This window comes from Ixodes scapularis, unplaced genomic scaffold (assembly GCF_016920785.2).
Source record: "Ixodes scapularis isolate PalLabHiFi unplaced genomic scaffold, ASM1692078v2 PGA_scaffold2__306_contigs__length_199485367, whole genome shotgun sequence".
Lineage (NCBI taxonomy): Eukaryota > Metazoa > Arthropoda > Arachnida > Ixodida > Ixodidae > Ixodes > Ixodes scapularis.
In genome coordinates, this window is record NW_024609857.1 from 1,089,345 (window position 1) to 1,104,823 (window position 15,479).

General features: G+C 53.6%; 1 protein-coding gene across 4 annotated transcripts in view; it reads left to right on the plus strand.

Annotated features, from left to right (window-relative positions):
- The window catches only part of LOC8036317 (toll-like receptor Tollo), a 229,181-nt gene that overhangs the window by 196,817 nt on the left and 16,885 nt on the right, over positions 1 to 15,479 (plus strand). The window contains exon 1 of one of the 4 annotated variants that reach the window (XM_040221680.3): positions 14,784 to 14,990. The exons of the other annotated variants lie outside the window; for them this stretch is intronic. The gene's annotated coding sequence lies outside the window, so the exon portion shown is untranslated. Of the gene's footprint in view, positions 1 to 14,783; positions 14,991 to 15,479 lie in introns of those variants that run through there. 4 annotated transcript variants of the gene reach the window in all.

The following is a 15,479-nucleotide window of genomic DNA, read 5'->3' on the forward strand; positions in this document are numbered from 1 at the left end:
CCCGTTCCCATCGGGATATAAATCTTTAATGCATTCGGTCGTTTTCCATAAAGAACGTGCCGCCGCGTAGCCTCTTTAGACGAGTAAATATTTGATACGTTGTCTCCCAATGTCTGAATGGCGTGAGATAGCATTTACCGCGAGATTAGGCGCTCGCGGTTCCTGCGGCGAAAATAGAAACTGGTTGAACACGGGTCTCAGTGGGACGCTGACGTATAGCCCTCGTGTAAATTCCGTGCGCCGCCGCGTCTGCCCTTTTCTGTGACGCTGAAAATTCGGCGCTACTGCCTCCTGACCCTGGAAGGCGTTGCCCCGGCGCGTAATTTGTGAGGCTGTATAGAGATGCCGAGGCGGCAGCGGCCCGCAGCTCTACTCCGCCCTGGGGTCGAGCCGTCAGCCACGCCCCGAGTGGTGGCGCGGAGCACGTTCTCTGACTTTGCTACGTGCGGGACCCACCTCGCACGCAATTAGGTATACCGCGACAATCCCACGTAAAGTTGCAGGGCTGGAGCCGCGTTAAAAAATGAGGGATTAACGTGGCGTGGAACGACATGTTGGACATTAGGTGTAGCACACTACATGCGCGGAATCGTGATCTCTGTCTGTACCCAATGACCTTCTTTTTGGTCTTTCTAGAATAACCCCGAGCACCACGGGGCGTGCACTGAGTGGGGTTTCCTCCGAGTATGTTACCTATATATATATATATATATATATATATATATATATATATATATATATATATATATATATATATATATATATATATAAAATCGGTGAATTTCGCGTAGGTTAACGTTGCAAACTAAATTTCTTATATTAGCTACCACGCAACGCCCGATGAATCGGCTGTTGGTTTTCATCTTGGCGTCTCGAAGATTTGCGTGTGACGAAGCCGGGACGACGAGTGCGTGCAATACTGAAATCAGTGGTGCTTTTGAATTCTAGGCGGATTTTTCGGTGCATCCATTCGCACAACTAATCGTTCCGCCTTTTGGATGGCGGCGTCAGCGTTATACTCTTCTATATCGACATTGCCACACAATGCACTTAAATCTTGAATCATTGGTCTTCTTCGAATCATTTTACTTATTGAAAATGACGAGCGGTAGCCTGCCCTAATTTTTTTTCTTCTTTATTGTCGGTAGCGCGCTCTAATAGTCACGCAGCCTCTCATCCTGAAAGGCGTCAGACTCTTTCCATGTGTACCGAGACCGCACGACTACTGAAGCGCGATACCGATCGGCCTTCGGATTGGCTAAGCTGTTCAAAGTAGACCGTTATCGGTGCCACGAGTGCATCGGCGTTTAACATCGCGTTCCTTCTTTCCCCCTGCCTGCGGAAGACAGCGAACTACCGCCTGTCTGACGAATGCCAGCGAACATCAGCGGCGAGAATTTAGTTCCGCGGTACGCGCACGTCAAGCACTTGCGTCACGCACGAAACTCCATCTCGGTCAGTGGTGCCGCAACTCGGAACCGATGCAGTCGATTTCCGGCGCGTCGACAGAACTTCATCTTAGCAAGACTCGCTGACCGAAGCGTGCAAAGCGGCGAGCGTAGCTCCCACACTGACCCCGCAGCTTAGCCGCAACAGGGACCGCGACGACGGTTCCCGCTGCAGCAGCCAAGCTCGGAGCACCGCCTCGGGGTCAATTCCTCGACGACTTCTCGGAAAGGCCGTCGGCGCTGGGGAGCCTCCGCGGGGTCTTCGGGACTCCTGATCGCCGATTGTTTTCGCCAAGTGGGTCTACGTGCCGCGGCGTTCGGAGGTGTGCTCCGCGAGCGCGCGGTCTCCGCGCTGACCGATGTCATTCCGATCACGCAAGCTCCCACGGCCCGGAGAGTCCGAGGAAGACGCTCGGTGGGAGTGTGGACGAACTGCCGAAACAATCGGAAGCCCACCGGACAGAGCGCACGTCGAAGGTTTTTTGTCTCGGGACGCGACCACCTCTGTTTACAACTTCATTACGAGCGGCGGCTGCGCGCCGGCCACGGCCAGCTGACCCGTCCGGTTTCCCGTCGACGCTTTTGTGATGGTCGGTGGCAACCCGCCGAGCGAAGCAGCCGCCCCCCGCCGCTCGCCTCTTTCTATGGACGCGCTCTTAGCGGGTTCATTTATTGTTTTAGCGTCGCTGTGCGCCGGAAACGCGCATGGGAACAACGGCCAAACTTCGAGCTTTATAGTAGATGGAGCAGCAGGATGTTCCGCGGAGTTAGACGGCCACAATGACGCGAGAGGAGGGGGTTGCCCGCGTGGGGGTCGGACCGCCAAACACCGGGATACCTAAGACAATAGTGGTCGGTCACTGGAACGCATTGTTGGGCCCCTGACGTCTCCCTGCTTCGCGTCAGGGTGTCAAGGGGATGTCGACGCCTGCTCCAGTTTTTTTCTTGTTTCTTTGAAGATGTTGTGTCTGATGCTGTATTCCCACGTCCTTTGCTTTAGCGCTGCCGTGCGTGCTCGTGTTAACAATGCCGGACAGCGGGTAAAATTGACGGCTCTGCGGTCCAGAGAACGCTCTGCGCGAGCAGCAACGCCCCCTTCCTTTTCACGCATCGCCCTTTCTGCTTGCTTGCACGATCTCGTTGCGAATGTGTGGTCTAAGTGCAGTGTACACTGAAAAGCTCTCGTGCATCGGCGTCGTTATTTTGATTCCTTTAGCCGTCAGATGTGTGTGTGGCGCGGCGGGGGGTTGTCCCGTCTTGTTTTTGTCCTCCCTGCAGCGAGCGACCCTTTCGATCCAGGTACTCTCGGGCTGTCGTGTATGCTTTGGGCGGCCGTCGATGGCTCCCCGTTGAAAAGAATAGCCGCACAGCGAAGTAAAAATAAACGAAGAAAACATTCCACGCGTCTAGTACATTTACGAAGACGGAGGGTGAAAACATTCCTCTAAAATTTCGGTGCTTGTCATGTTTTACGGTCGTGCCGTGAAAACTTCAGAGTGTAGTGTTCTACCCCCGCGCGGTTCTTCAACCGTTATATTATTTTTCTCTTCTTTTATAAGAGGAACAATCCGGTGATTTGAGTAGACGGTTCCTTGTAAGGTTATTTTATTGATTAAAAAAATAAGCAACCAACCCATGTCACATAATTCGACTCGGACAATGCAACCGCACTTGTTCAACTAAGAATTACACGTCGTTTTGGCGGCAGACGAAATGGACGTAAGTTAATTAAATGCGAGAAATTTCCACACCTCCTCCGCGCCTTCATGTTTCGACCATTTTGCGAAGCTGGCGCATTGAGAAGAGCGAATGTACGATCGAATTCTAGTGTTCTCCTCAGGATTTCCGATACTTCAGAAGTCTGTATTTGTACGAGAAAATGGCTTCACGACTGCAAGGCCATTTTGTCCGATTTTCACACTATTTTCTCGATTACATTATATCGACGGGCTGGTAGGCGTTAGGCCTATTTATTTTTTAAATCACTACCTTTCGCGTACGAAAATTGTCCATGTTCCGTGTCTTCGTTGAACGGCTGCTGAAGCGAGAACTGGTCACTCTCGAAGTGCTAATTTGTTGCGTGACTGTGCCTATAGTGTAACTCTTTCACCGTAATGCACCGTGCGCAGACCTTCAAAAGTGGGTGACGGAAGTGAGACCGCGAGAGACAGCGCGACGCAAAATAACCAGCAACTGGTTACACGATACCGCAGAACTGCAAAATGGGAAAGAACGCCCACGGAGACTGAATGCTCTGCCTTCACCCCGAAAATACGAATGCAGGTAGGAGCACCGGGAGCATAGAGCTGGCGTCCTAAGCGGCACGCATACCTCGAGTTCCAGGCTCCCTAGATCGAGGCTCGAGTGCACCGCAACTACTTCCTTACTGCCCCGAGAAAAAACGAATAAAAAAGGGGATACGGTGAGGGCTGCATGGCGTCGCAAAACGGAAAGACCTCCCAGGAGTTCTCCGCCACTCGGCACAGAGAATTCTGGCGACGCTTGAAATAGATGCTTGCCCGAGCGAAGCGGCGCGAAGCCAGCTGAGAAATGTCATCGGCGCCAGCGAACAGCACGCTCTCTGCCTACACAGCACAGCTCGCCAACTCCGACGAGGGCGGGTGCTTCGTGGTAAAACGCGCACATACATGCACGCTCGCTCAAAAACGCACAAAAAATAAGAATACGATAACAAAATGCGAGACGAGCTTGGATGCTGAATGAGGCGGGGAAAAAAACGGGGGAAAAAATAAAGAAATACACGAACAGGAACGAGAACAACGAACGTAGCGAAAAGAACGATCCAGAGGGGGGGTCGTCGTTTTAAATTTCGCCCCGAATGTGGTTCCGTTATGGGTGGCGGCGGAGGCGAGCGCTGCGACGACGGGAGCTCGCGGTGACGCGACCGTTGTTCGCGCCCCGGGTCTCTGCCCGTCGTTTGAAAAGAGCAGCAGCGGGACGACTCTGAAAGAAGCGAACAGAGAAAGGGAATCGGAGGCCCGCTTTCTTCTCTTTGGGAATCCCTCGCGGCAGGGGCACGCGGGCTTGGGTTTCGCGACGGTTTTTTCCCCGGCGCGTTCGAGTTCTGCCGCTCCCCGATTTTTCTATGAACCGCAGAGGCGGCGGCACGGAGCTGGCGGTTGACTACACGTGAAGCGCGAGGAGACTTTATATCTATTGAAAAAGTAAAGGCCCGGGTCGACAAAGCAAAACGGAGGTTGGCGTTTTTCGGCGTCAGACTATTTACCAGACTCTTACGGAATAGCGCCCTCGCTAGGCCGTTGACATACCAGCTCGATGGTCTTGACCGTCTATACTCGTTTTCACTTCAAGAAAAGAAAAAGGACGTTTTGCGCATTGTTGGTCCGCCCCGCGAAGTAGTTCTTACAAGATTTGGTTGTCAGAAGAAGAAGCGATGCTTTCGGCATTTGAAACGCATACGTCTTGATAAAATAACCTGTATCTAATCTGAAGTGCACCTACATATACCTTAATTCTTTACATAAAGGGGGACACCAGCAATGCTCCGCGGAGAGACGGGTTTTATTTTACTACGGTTCTTGAGCGAAAATGAGAATAGTACGCTTCCTAATATCGCAGCACAAAAGAAAAAAATTGACTTATTGACCGCAGAAAGAATAAAACAAACTCTTTCTGTGGTCAGTCAATTTTGCCAAAAGGCTCTTCAGTTGAATTCGGCTTACTGTTTTGCGATTTTGGTTTCAATTATAATAGTACTGTTCTCCTTTCTTCCTAGCGGTTATGTTCTTATTTCTTGTTCTACCTCATCCTCTCGCCACCCTTCTGCTTCTCCCCGTTTTGCTCGCTCTCTGACGCTGCGCTGCAGGTCTCTAATTATTATGGTTCTTCGTAAAAGCGTGTAACTCGAAAGAAGAAAAATTAAAAATCCCGGTGATTTGTTTGTGCGGAATGTATGGCCTTCTGTACATGTTATTCGTGCCTTCGGAAATGTCCTCGTTTTGCGCATTTTCGTTCCACGATTACCTTCAGTGTTCAACAGGACGCACGAACAAACGTCTGCGCGCCGTGGCCGGTTACCCAAGTCGATTCATTTTCCAAGCCGCTACCTCAGGATGCCACCCCAAACTCGCATAACCTCTCCTGCGTGCAAAGGGCAACTCGGCGACAGCGCTGGAATCGTGTCGGGGCCGCCGCGCAGACGCTCTCCGCGCGGCAGAACGCTGCTTTGGCCGCTCAGCGCGCGCCGTCGTCCGTCAGCGTCATCGCTTCACGAAAGCCGTCGCCGGTTCCCGACCGTCCGAGCCGCCGACGGCCGGACAGCTGAACGTCGACGGCCCCGCACATCGCGGCGGCGGCAAGCGGAGAAGCGCGGGAACAGCCTTGGCCGCTGTTGGCGGAAGAGCCCCTGCGCATGCGTAAACAGGCGGCCGCAAATCCCGTAAAATAACGGGCGACTGCCAGCGAAGGATGTCAGGGACGTGCGAGGCTCTCGGCTGTACAATAGCGCGAGGCTCCCGCCGTCCTCTTGCCAAGGAGCGTGTCCGAAGAACACATCGTGCAGCGCCGTTCAACCGCGACGATAATTGCATGCACCCGGATATAGTGACGACGGCGTAACTATCGGAGGAAAGATCACGCTAAATCGGGATGCAGCTCGCCACCTTCTGGTAGTGTTAGGTTACAGTATTTTTCTGAAGTCGCCCAAACATTTTCAGATCCCTCCTTTCATTACCGAGCGTTGTGTAGTTCCCCTTCAGACCAAATATACACTTCCCTGGACTAATTCCTGCTCGTACATATATTTGCGTAACTTTTTTACATGTTAATCACCAGCGTAATCGAGACTAATAAAATATCAACTCGAAAGAAAAAAAAAGAAAAAAAAAATGTTGTGGATGCCTCAAAGAGTGGCGGGCGACGTATCACTAGGCAACTTATTCTAGTCTTTGCGAAACCTCGGGTGTTACTTTCAGGGTTGCCGAAGGTTCATTTTCAAGTTGCTTGTGTAAGGCGTGTTACTGCGTTCCCTTGCCAAAAAACAGACTCGTTTTCTTTTTTTTCATGGATAGAGACGACACAAGTGCTACTTTCGTTGCCGTTCGAATATGTAACGTGTGCGCCAGATAAGGCGACCGAGATGTCTCCGTACACTGTCGCTGGGATTCCTGAGGCGTCCTAATATTGTCACGGGTGGTGACCAAAATAAAAGGAAATAAACGGGAAGAAATAAACGTTTAATGTGGCGAACTTGTGCCAAAAAAATAAAGGGAGAACAAAGATAATAACAGAGCGTCGCGGGCGTCGAAGTCGGCGTAGCAGCACAGTCGAACGCTGGAGCGAAACTGACTCCGGCTTGCTTGCGGAGCCGCTTTTGTACACACGTTGGCTTCTGGAGCATTCGAAGTAGAAGGTTCGACGCGTAGAAAATTCTGACCTCGAATCAGCTAGACGGTTCTCCATTTCACCAGAACATCACATTACAGTGTTAACAAAAATGCATAGCCGCGGCCAGGAATCGAACCCTGGCCCTTCGCGTGGGAGGCAAGCGCGATAACCGTTAGGCTACGGCCGCGCTGCCTACTTGGCGCGCGGCATTACTCCCCCCTTAAAAAGTGCATCGCCCCGATGCATTTCAAAACAAAACAAAGCACATAAAAAGAACGGTAAACTAAAGAGTCACTTGAAACACATAAGATTCACAGTCCTATCGAGCGTAGTACGGTTTCAGGCGCACGACGTGGACGACTTCAGGTCGTGGTGGGCGGCGTGATGATGTTCTTGTTCCGTCGGGCATCACCTCGTAGTTCAGCTCGCCGAGGCGACGAAGTACCTTGTATGGTCCAAAGTACCGTTTCAGCAGTTTCTCACTGAGGCCGCGGCGACGGATGGGCGTCCACACCCACACCCTGTCTCCGGGCTGGAAGTGAACGTCCCTGCGACGAAGGTTGTAGCGGCCCGCGTCGACGCGTTGCTGGTCTTGAATCATGAGTCGGGCGAGCTGGCGGACTTCTTCGGCACGTTGAGCAACCGCCTGGGCGTCGTCGCTCTCATTGTCAGATGGCTCATGGGGCAGCATTGCGTCCAGCATGGTCGTTACCTTCCGACCATGTACCAGCTGGAAAGGGGTGAATCCAGTGGTCTCCTGAACCGCCGTATTGTAGGCAAACGTGACGTAGGGCAACACCTCGTCCCACGTCTTGTGCTCTACGTCGACGTACATAGAGATCATATCGGCGATTGTCTTGTTGAGTCGCTCGGTCAGCCCGTTGGTCTGCGGGTGGTATGCAGTGGTTCGACGATGGCCGGTGCCACTGAGACGAAGGATCTCTTGCGTCAGCTGGGCCATGAACGAAGATCCGCGATCTGTAATCAAAACTTCGGGTGCGCCGTGCCGGAGGACGATGGACTCGATGAAAAACTTGGCGACTTCCACAGCAGTCCCTGAAGGCAGAGCTTTCGTTTCGGCGTACCGCGTGAGATAATCTGTGGCGACGATGATCCAGCGGTTCCCCGACGTCGAAGGCGGAAAAGGACCAAGTAGATCCATTCCGATCTGCTGGAAGGGTGTAGCTGGAGGAGAAATGGACTGCAGAAGTCCGGCCGGCCTCGTCGGCGGTTTCTTGCGTCGCTGGCACTCGTGGCATGATCGTGTGTATAGGTGGACGGTCTTGGGGAGCTTCGGCCAGTAATACTTTTCACGAATACGGGCCAGTGTCCTGCTGTAACCAAGGTGTCCGGATGTCGGGTCGTCGTGGCAGGCTTGGAAGATCTCCTCTCGAAGGTCACTCGGGATCACCAGCAACCACGGTGTGTTGTTGTCGCCGAAGTTTTCTTTGTAGAGTACACCTTGTCGGATGGCGAAGGTCGGCAGTACTCGTGAGAAGACACGTGGCACGGTACTCCTGCCCCCTTCCAGGTGCTCGATTAATGCGCGCAGCTCAGGGTCGTCCCGTTGACGTCGTGCCATATCGTCGATGTTCACTGCTCCTAGGAAGCACTCCTCGTCATTGTCGTCGCTGCAGCCGGAAGGGGTTTCGACGGGGGCTCTGGACAGGCAGTCGGCGTCGCTGTGCTTGCGGCCTGACTTATAGACCACTGTCATGTTGAACTCTTGTAGTCGAAGACTCCATCGAGCGAGGCGTCCTGACGGGTCCTTCAGGTTCGCAAGCCAGCAGAGCGAGTGGTGGTCCGTGACTACACGGAACGGGCTCCCGTACAAGTACGGACGAAACTTTGTTATTGCCCAGACGACCGCAAGGCATTCTTTCTCAGTCGTGGAGTAATTTTTTTCCGCCTTGGACAATGTCCGACTCGCGTAGGCGATGACTCGCTCGATGCCTTCTTGCACTTGGACTAGTACTGCGCCCAGTCCCGCGTTACTTGCGTCCGTGTGAATTTCTGTTTCCGCATCCTGGTCGAAATGTCCAAGCACAGGAGGAGTCTGGAGTCGTCGTTTCAGTTCGTCGAATGCCTGCTGTTGCTCCTCGGCCCATTCGAACTTCTCGGCGTCCTTCGTGAGATTCGTAAGTGGTGCGGAAATCTTTGCGAAATCCCGAACGAAGCGTCGATAATAGGCACAAAGTCCAAGGAATCTTCGCACGGCCTTCTTATCTGTCGGCGCTGGAAATGCCGCGACGGCGCGAGTCTTCTCGGGGTCTGGGCGGACGCCTTCGTTACTAACCACGTGGCCAAGGAACTTCAGTTCGTCATAGGCGAACCGGCACTTTGACGGCTTGAGTGTGAGTCCGGCGGTCTGAATGGCTTGAAGAACAGCTCGGAGTCGTCTCAAGTGCTCGTCGAAGTCAGCTGAAAATACTACGACGTCGTCAAGGTAGACGAGACAACTCTGCCACTTCAGTCCTGCCAGTACGGTGTCCATGACACGCTGGAAAGTTGCTGGCGCCGTGCATAGTCCGAAGGGCATCACCTTGAACTCGTACAGTCCATCCGGCGTGACGAAGGCTGTCTTCTCTCGGTCCCGTTCGTCGACCTCGATTTGCCAGTAGCCGCTCTTTAGGTCCATCGATGAAAAGTATAGAGAGTGGCGCAGCCGGTCTAGAGTGTCGTCGATGCGGGGGAGTGGGTAGACGTCTTTCTTCGTAACCGTGTTGAGCTGCCGGTAGTCCACGCAGAACCGAAGAGTTCCGTCCTTCTTCTTAACCAGCACGACTGGAGAGGCCCATGGACTGCTTGAAGCTTGGATGATGTCGTCATTCAGCATCTCTTGAACTTGCTGATGGATCAGCTCCCTTTCCTTAGCGGAGACTCTGTACGGCGATCGATGCACAGGGCGCGCGTCGTCCTCGGTAACGATGCGGTGCTTGGCAACCGCGGTCTGGCGCACCTTCGACGACGTCGCAAAGCAGTCGCGGTATTCGGCGAGGAGGTTAACCAGCTGACGCCGTTTAGGGTCCGGAAGCTTAGGGTCAATGTCGAGCTGCGCTGGCGACGTGCTGTCTTGCTGGGGCGGCGAGGATTCGTCAGTAATCGCGGTGATTTCGGCGGGGTTTTGGAGTTTCTCGACGTGGCCCACGGCTGCACCTTTCGTGAGGTGTTGCGTTTCGTTTCGGAAGTTCGTCACGAGGGCCACAGTCCGCCCATCCTGAAGTTCAGCTACTCCCCTTGCGACGCCTATGCCTCTTCCCAGGAGCAATTGGAGGCTTCCCTCGAGAAGAACTTCGCCAGAGGAAGCTTCATCGATCCCGACAAGTACGAAAACACTCGACCGCGGTGGTAGGTTTACGTGGTTTGCGAGGACTCGGACCGTGGGTGACGTCGCTTGGGGTTCCTCCGCTGGTGGAGCAGGTTTTCGTAGCGTCAGCCGGTTTGTTCCGAGGTCGATGACGGCGCCATACTCGCAGAGAACGTCCATTGCGAGGATAACGTCCCTCGAACAGTCATGCAGAACGACGAACTTGACAGGGCACGTTTCACCGTGGATCTCGACGCGAGCAGTGCATCTCCCGGCTGGTGTGATGAGATGTCCTCCGGCGGTTCGTATTTGGGGTCCTTCCCACGGCGTCATGACTTTTCGAAGGCGGCGGGAGAGCCTCCCACTCAGGACTGAGTAGTCTGCTCCGGTGTCCACGAGTGCCGATGCGTCGTGGCCGTCGATGACGACGTTTAGGTTGTTGGACACCGTTGCAGGGGCGTCGTAGCGATGCGTGACGTCGGGAGAGTGGGAGCCCTCCGGCGTTCTTGGAGGCTCTTTACTCGGGTCGTCTTCGGCAACGGCACCTCCAGGCGTTGCCGCACTTAGTTTTCCCGACGGGATAGGGGGGACAGGCTGTCACGGCGCGACCGACGGAAAGGCGACGCGGAACGTCGGGGGGATGGAGAACGGGAACCTCGTGGTGCGGTGGGCGCTGGTGACGGAGGGCGACGGAGGTATTCTTCGATGTCCCTTGGTCGTTCTCCAAAACGAGGTCGACGGTCGTTTGGAGCGAATCCTCGCAGGCCGAGCTGGCGGTAGGGGCACCTCCGGTAAACGTGGTCAGCCTCCCCGCAGTGGAAGCACACCGGGCGTCCGTCATCCGTGCGCCACACGTCGGTCTTTCGAAGTCCACGCTGCTCTTGGCGCGGCGCGTACTGCGGCGAAGAGACTTCTCGTTGGGGTGCAGCTGGGTACTGCCGAGCAATAGGAGGCTGCGGACGACGAACAACGGCGGCATAGGTCACAGCTGGTGGTTTCGGAGCGGCGTCGGCGAGAACGTCTGGCTGGAGCGCTTGCTGGACCTCTTCTCGAACAATCTCGGCGATCGAGAGTGAAGCTGGGTGTTCGGCGGCAGGTATCAGCTTCTTCAGTTCTTCACAGACGATGTCCCGGACTATTTCTCGGATCCCCGGAATATTGGTGCTGAGGGCGCAGCTTGACGGCGTGGGTGCAGCGACGGCAGGAGCTCGGTGGAAGTGAGCGGCTCGTGCTTGCAGGGCCCGTTCAATGGGCCTCTGTTACAAACGTTTCGACGGTGGTCGGCGGGTTGCGGACGAGGCCTCCGAAAATGTCATCTCGTACGCCTCGCATCAGGATCCGCAACTTCTTTTCGTCGGTGGCTTGAGGGTCGGCGCGAGTGACCAGGCGCAGGACATCCTCGACGAAACTGGTGATGGTCTCGTTTGCGCCCTGGGTTCTCATTCGAAGAAGGTCCTCGGCCCTCTCCCGTCGATACTGGTTTGTGAAAGTTCGCCTCAACTCATTCTTGCAGGCGGTCCACGAGATCAATGATGTCTCCCGATTCTCGAACCAGTGCCTGGCCGTTCCTTCGAGCGCGAAGTAAAGGTTCTGCAGGCGCTGTTCGTCCGTCCATCGGTTGTGCTGGGCCACCCGCTCGTAATGTTGAAGCCAGTCCTCGACGTCTTCGTGGGCGTCCCCGTGGAATGGCGTCGGAGTCCGGGGTGCGACTGGCAGGTAGATGAAGGCAGGAGCGGCCGGGGTCTGTGACTGCTGGCCGTCCATCGTCGGCTTCGTCGGCTGCTTGGTCCTGGGTGGCAGAAGTCCGTATTCCGGCTGTAGACCTTGGGTGCAGCGACTGGTCCGAGTTTCAGGTTCCGCGTCGAGTGGTCTTCTCACCGGGCTCGGAATCGGGCTTGCACTGCGGGCCCTGGGAGGGGAACGCTGCACGGGCATGCGCTACCCCGCACCTCCACCAAAATGTCACGGGTGGTGACCAAAATAAAAGGAAATAAACGGGAAGAAATAAACGTTTAATGTGGCGAACTTGTGCCAAAAAAATAAAGGGAGAACAAAGATAATAACAGAGCGTCGCGGGCGTCGAAGTCGGCGTAGCAGCACAGTCGAACGCTGGAGCGAAACTGACTCCGGCTTGCTTGCGGAGCCGCTTTTGTACACACGTTGGCTTCTGGAGCATTCGAAGTAGAAGGTTCGACGCGTAGAAAATTCTGACCTCGAATCAGCTAGACGGTTCTCCATTTCACCAGAACATCACATTACAGTGTTAACAAAAATGCATAGCCGCGGCCAGGAATCGAACCCTGGCCCTTCGCGTGGGAGGCAAGCGCGATAACCGTTAGGCTACGGCCGCGCTGCCTACTTGGCGCGCGGCATTTGGCGCCCAACGTGGGCGCCAAATGCCACATCATATTGTCACCACCCGTGACAATATGACACCAATCTCAAAGTTGGGACATTTTCAACTGGGACTAAACGAGCGTAAACAAGAGCGTACCTTTCGTCGCGCATGCGTTGCTTCAGGCGCGCAAGTTTTAAAATAAAGAAAAAATCGAGCTACTCCGGAAACAGCGGGTCACGTATGAAGGGCAACGGTACTCGGTCGCTTATCACATTTAGATAGTCGTTTAGGTCCCGGCACGATTAGGAAAGCTGCCTGTATTTTCTTTTTCTCGGACAGGTATACTTTGCGTAAGTGTTCTGGTTGCCCCCAACTTCGAAAACGATCTCCCTCAAAAAAGCCCGTTAATTGTTAAAATGCTCATTAACTGTCTCATTCGAGTCCGTAAGACACACGACCGTAACGTCCGGTCCTACGGTCTGGCTCATCGCACGCAAGAAATTCATTTAGGTAAACTCGGTCACGTCGGCAGGGTCATCCGAGTTACCGGCTCCCGACCGCGCCGTTGATAGTAGACGCTTGTCACCAGCATTGGGCGTCGCGATAACCCCCACGAAGTAGTAGATTCGGAGACCCGTCCTCCTAATGAGTGGGACAACAGCGCCACAATTAAGCGAAGCGCCCCCCTCTGCGCCAAGTGCCGGCTCGACCAGCGCTGCGTGCAGTGGTCTCTATTCCGGGCGGCGGCCTCGGTGGTCGCAGCGTGGCGCGTTCCATTAGGGGCTTTTGCCGGGACGCCCCGCTGGCGAGGCTGCCGTGGGGACGATACAGGCGGAAACGTCGTTCCCCTCCTACGGCCCGATTAGCAGGTTCAGCCAAGGCCGCCAGCGTAGACAATCGCCGGCGACCACGTCAATGTCGACCGTGATGACTACTATACTGCTCGGAGCCCTGATGTGCGGCGGATCCGCAAAGTTGTAATTGACCTTGCGGGCCTGGGCGGCAGCGGAGCGGACCGATTCGTTTCCTTCTCGTAACAACTTCGTTTCGGCTGGCTATTGCCTGTCGGCACGTGGAAAAAACGCTTATAACCTTAGAGGATGTTTTCCAACGAACAACCTGTACCGGGTAATTGTTTGACGGAGTGCGTCCGCAGTTTCCTTGCAAACCTGCTTTTGTGCCGTATACTTCCGTTTCCGTTATATACTTGGAAATTATGAATCGCACAAAAGACGAGGAAGTGTCTGTTGTTTTCATCTCTAAAACCACAAGAAAAAAGAGTTTGGCTTTTCCCCGAGTGATGCGAATTATTATCTTTACGTGGTTAATTAACACACCTGCCAAACACGAAAACCCTCTTTTATATTCAAACCAAATCGCATAAGAACCACTTCACGCCGCGTATGAACTCTGTATGAAGCCAGCTTTTATTTTTTATTAAACTACAAAAAAAAAAAGTCACGCTGCTTATTTACTTGCTTTCAACTCTTAACGCCAGTTTCTGCGCATGTCCGATTTAGTCAGTGCTCCGATGTCTTACTTTCTTTCTGGTTAATCCGTAGTATTTAAGGTACTCGCAAGAACCTTACCGCTCATTCACACTGGAAGCGGACCCGCGTTCCCAAAGCGGTTGCGAACGCGGTTGTATAAGGATATCCAGTGCGATTGCACGCGCACTCGACGACATCAAGTGCGCATGCAAATGTACTGGATTTTTGTGTGAATGAGCGGTTACCGCGGCCATACCAAGTCTTTACTGTGATAGAGTTGACTTACGCGTTCAAACACGACGGGCGATTAGTACGCCCCAAGCTGAGCGGAACGAAAAAGTATCAGAATTAATTGGGGGGCTAGTTGGTTGAACATCTAGACGGTGGATTTGAAAGCGCAAAAGACTGAGAAGAGAAGGAGGGGACAGGACAGAGCGCTCTGTCCTGTCCCCTCCTTCTCTTCTCAGTCTTTTGCGCTTTCAAATCCACCGTCTAGACGAAAAAGTATGCTAACTTGATTCTCGTGCTAAATCGCATCGTTTCAAACATTGGACCTCTGCGTTGTTTTCAAAGAGAGTCGATTGGACATTGAATCGGTTTGCTCGGCACCTGCTCCTTTTACTTTGCGCAAACTATCGCGCTTGCGTTAACTGGGTTTTCCAACGGCACTGCTTGAACCGAGAGCTAATACGACGCCCTGCGTGTTTTGCTTCATCAGCAATCCGGTCTTTCAATCTGGGACCACCGCTCTCGGTATTTTCGCTGTCAGTTTCACGTCCGTGTTTGACCTTGTCATAGGGCGACTACCTCGAGATAGTGTCGGACTTATCGTAAGAGCCTTATCTCACGAGCCCGCGATAGGCAACTGAAAAATCGAAAAGTCAAGCATCAGAACGACGTTCGGGTCTTTTTCAGTGTGGCTGCTTTAAAGTGCGTGTCGCTTGAAAACGTCCGTGTTTTCCCGAAATTCGGATTCCTACTCATGTGTTACTCGTAAACGGCAGTGCACGGGAAACAGCACTTCGAAGCTGCGATACTCCGTAAGTGTCGGTCTCCTTTTTTGAAAATTGTGACGTTTGAGTCGGGGTTCATACGTAATTCTGACAATTGTTCCGAGCCGTTCCAAGACTGTTCCGTGAAACGACGCTACTTTTTTTCTGAAAACATATAGAACCCCAACTTTTGTCTTCGCCCTCAACTCGTGCTGCATTTGCGTCACGATCCACAGGCACGGAAGGAAAGCAGCCCACGAAGTTGGCAGTGATGTGATTGCTGCGCCATTTGCGCCAAAGTGCTTATTCTGCTACACTTGCTACGTTTGACCAAAGTGTGAGGAATTTGCGCCATCATTGCGCCAGAACTTAAGTTAAATACTGAAAATACTGCAGGCCTCGCTACCGGGGCGGATCGTTAGGGTAGGCTCGTGCGGGTTTTCGGGATTTTCGATAATCGCCTCAAATAACCAACCATTCGATTTGATTTCGCTCCAAGCACCGACAGTACTCGGAAGTTTCGCAGCAAGTCTCGTG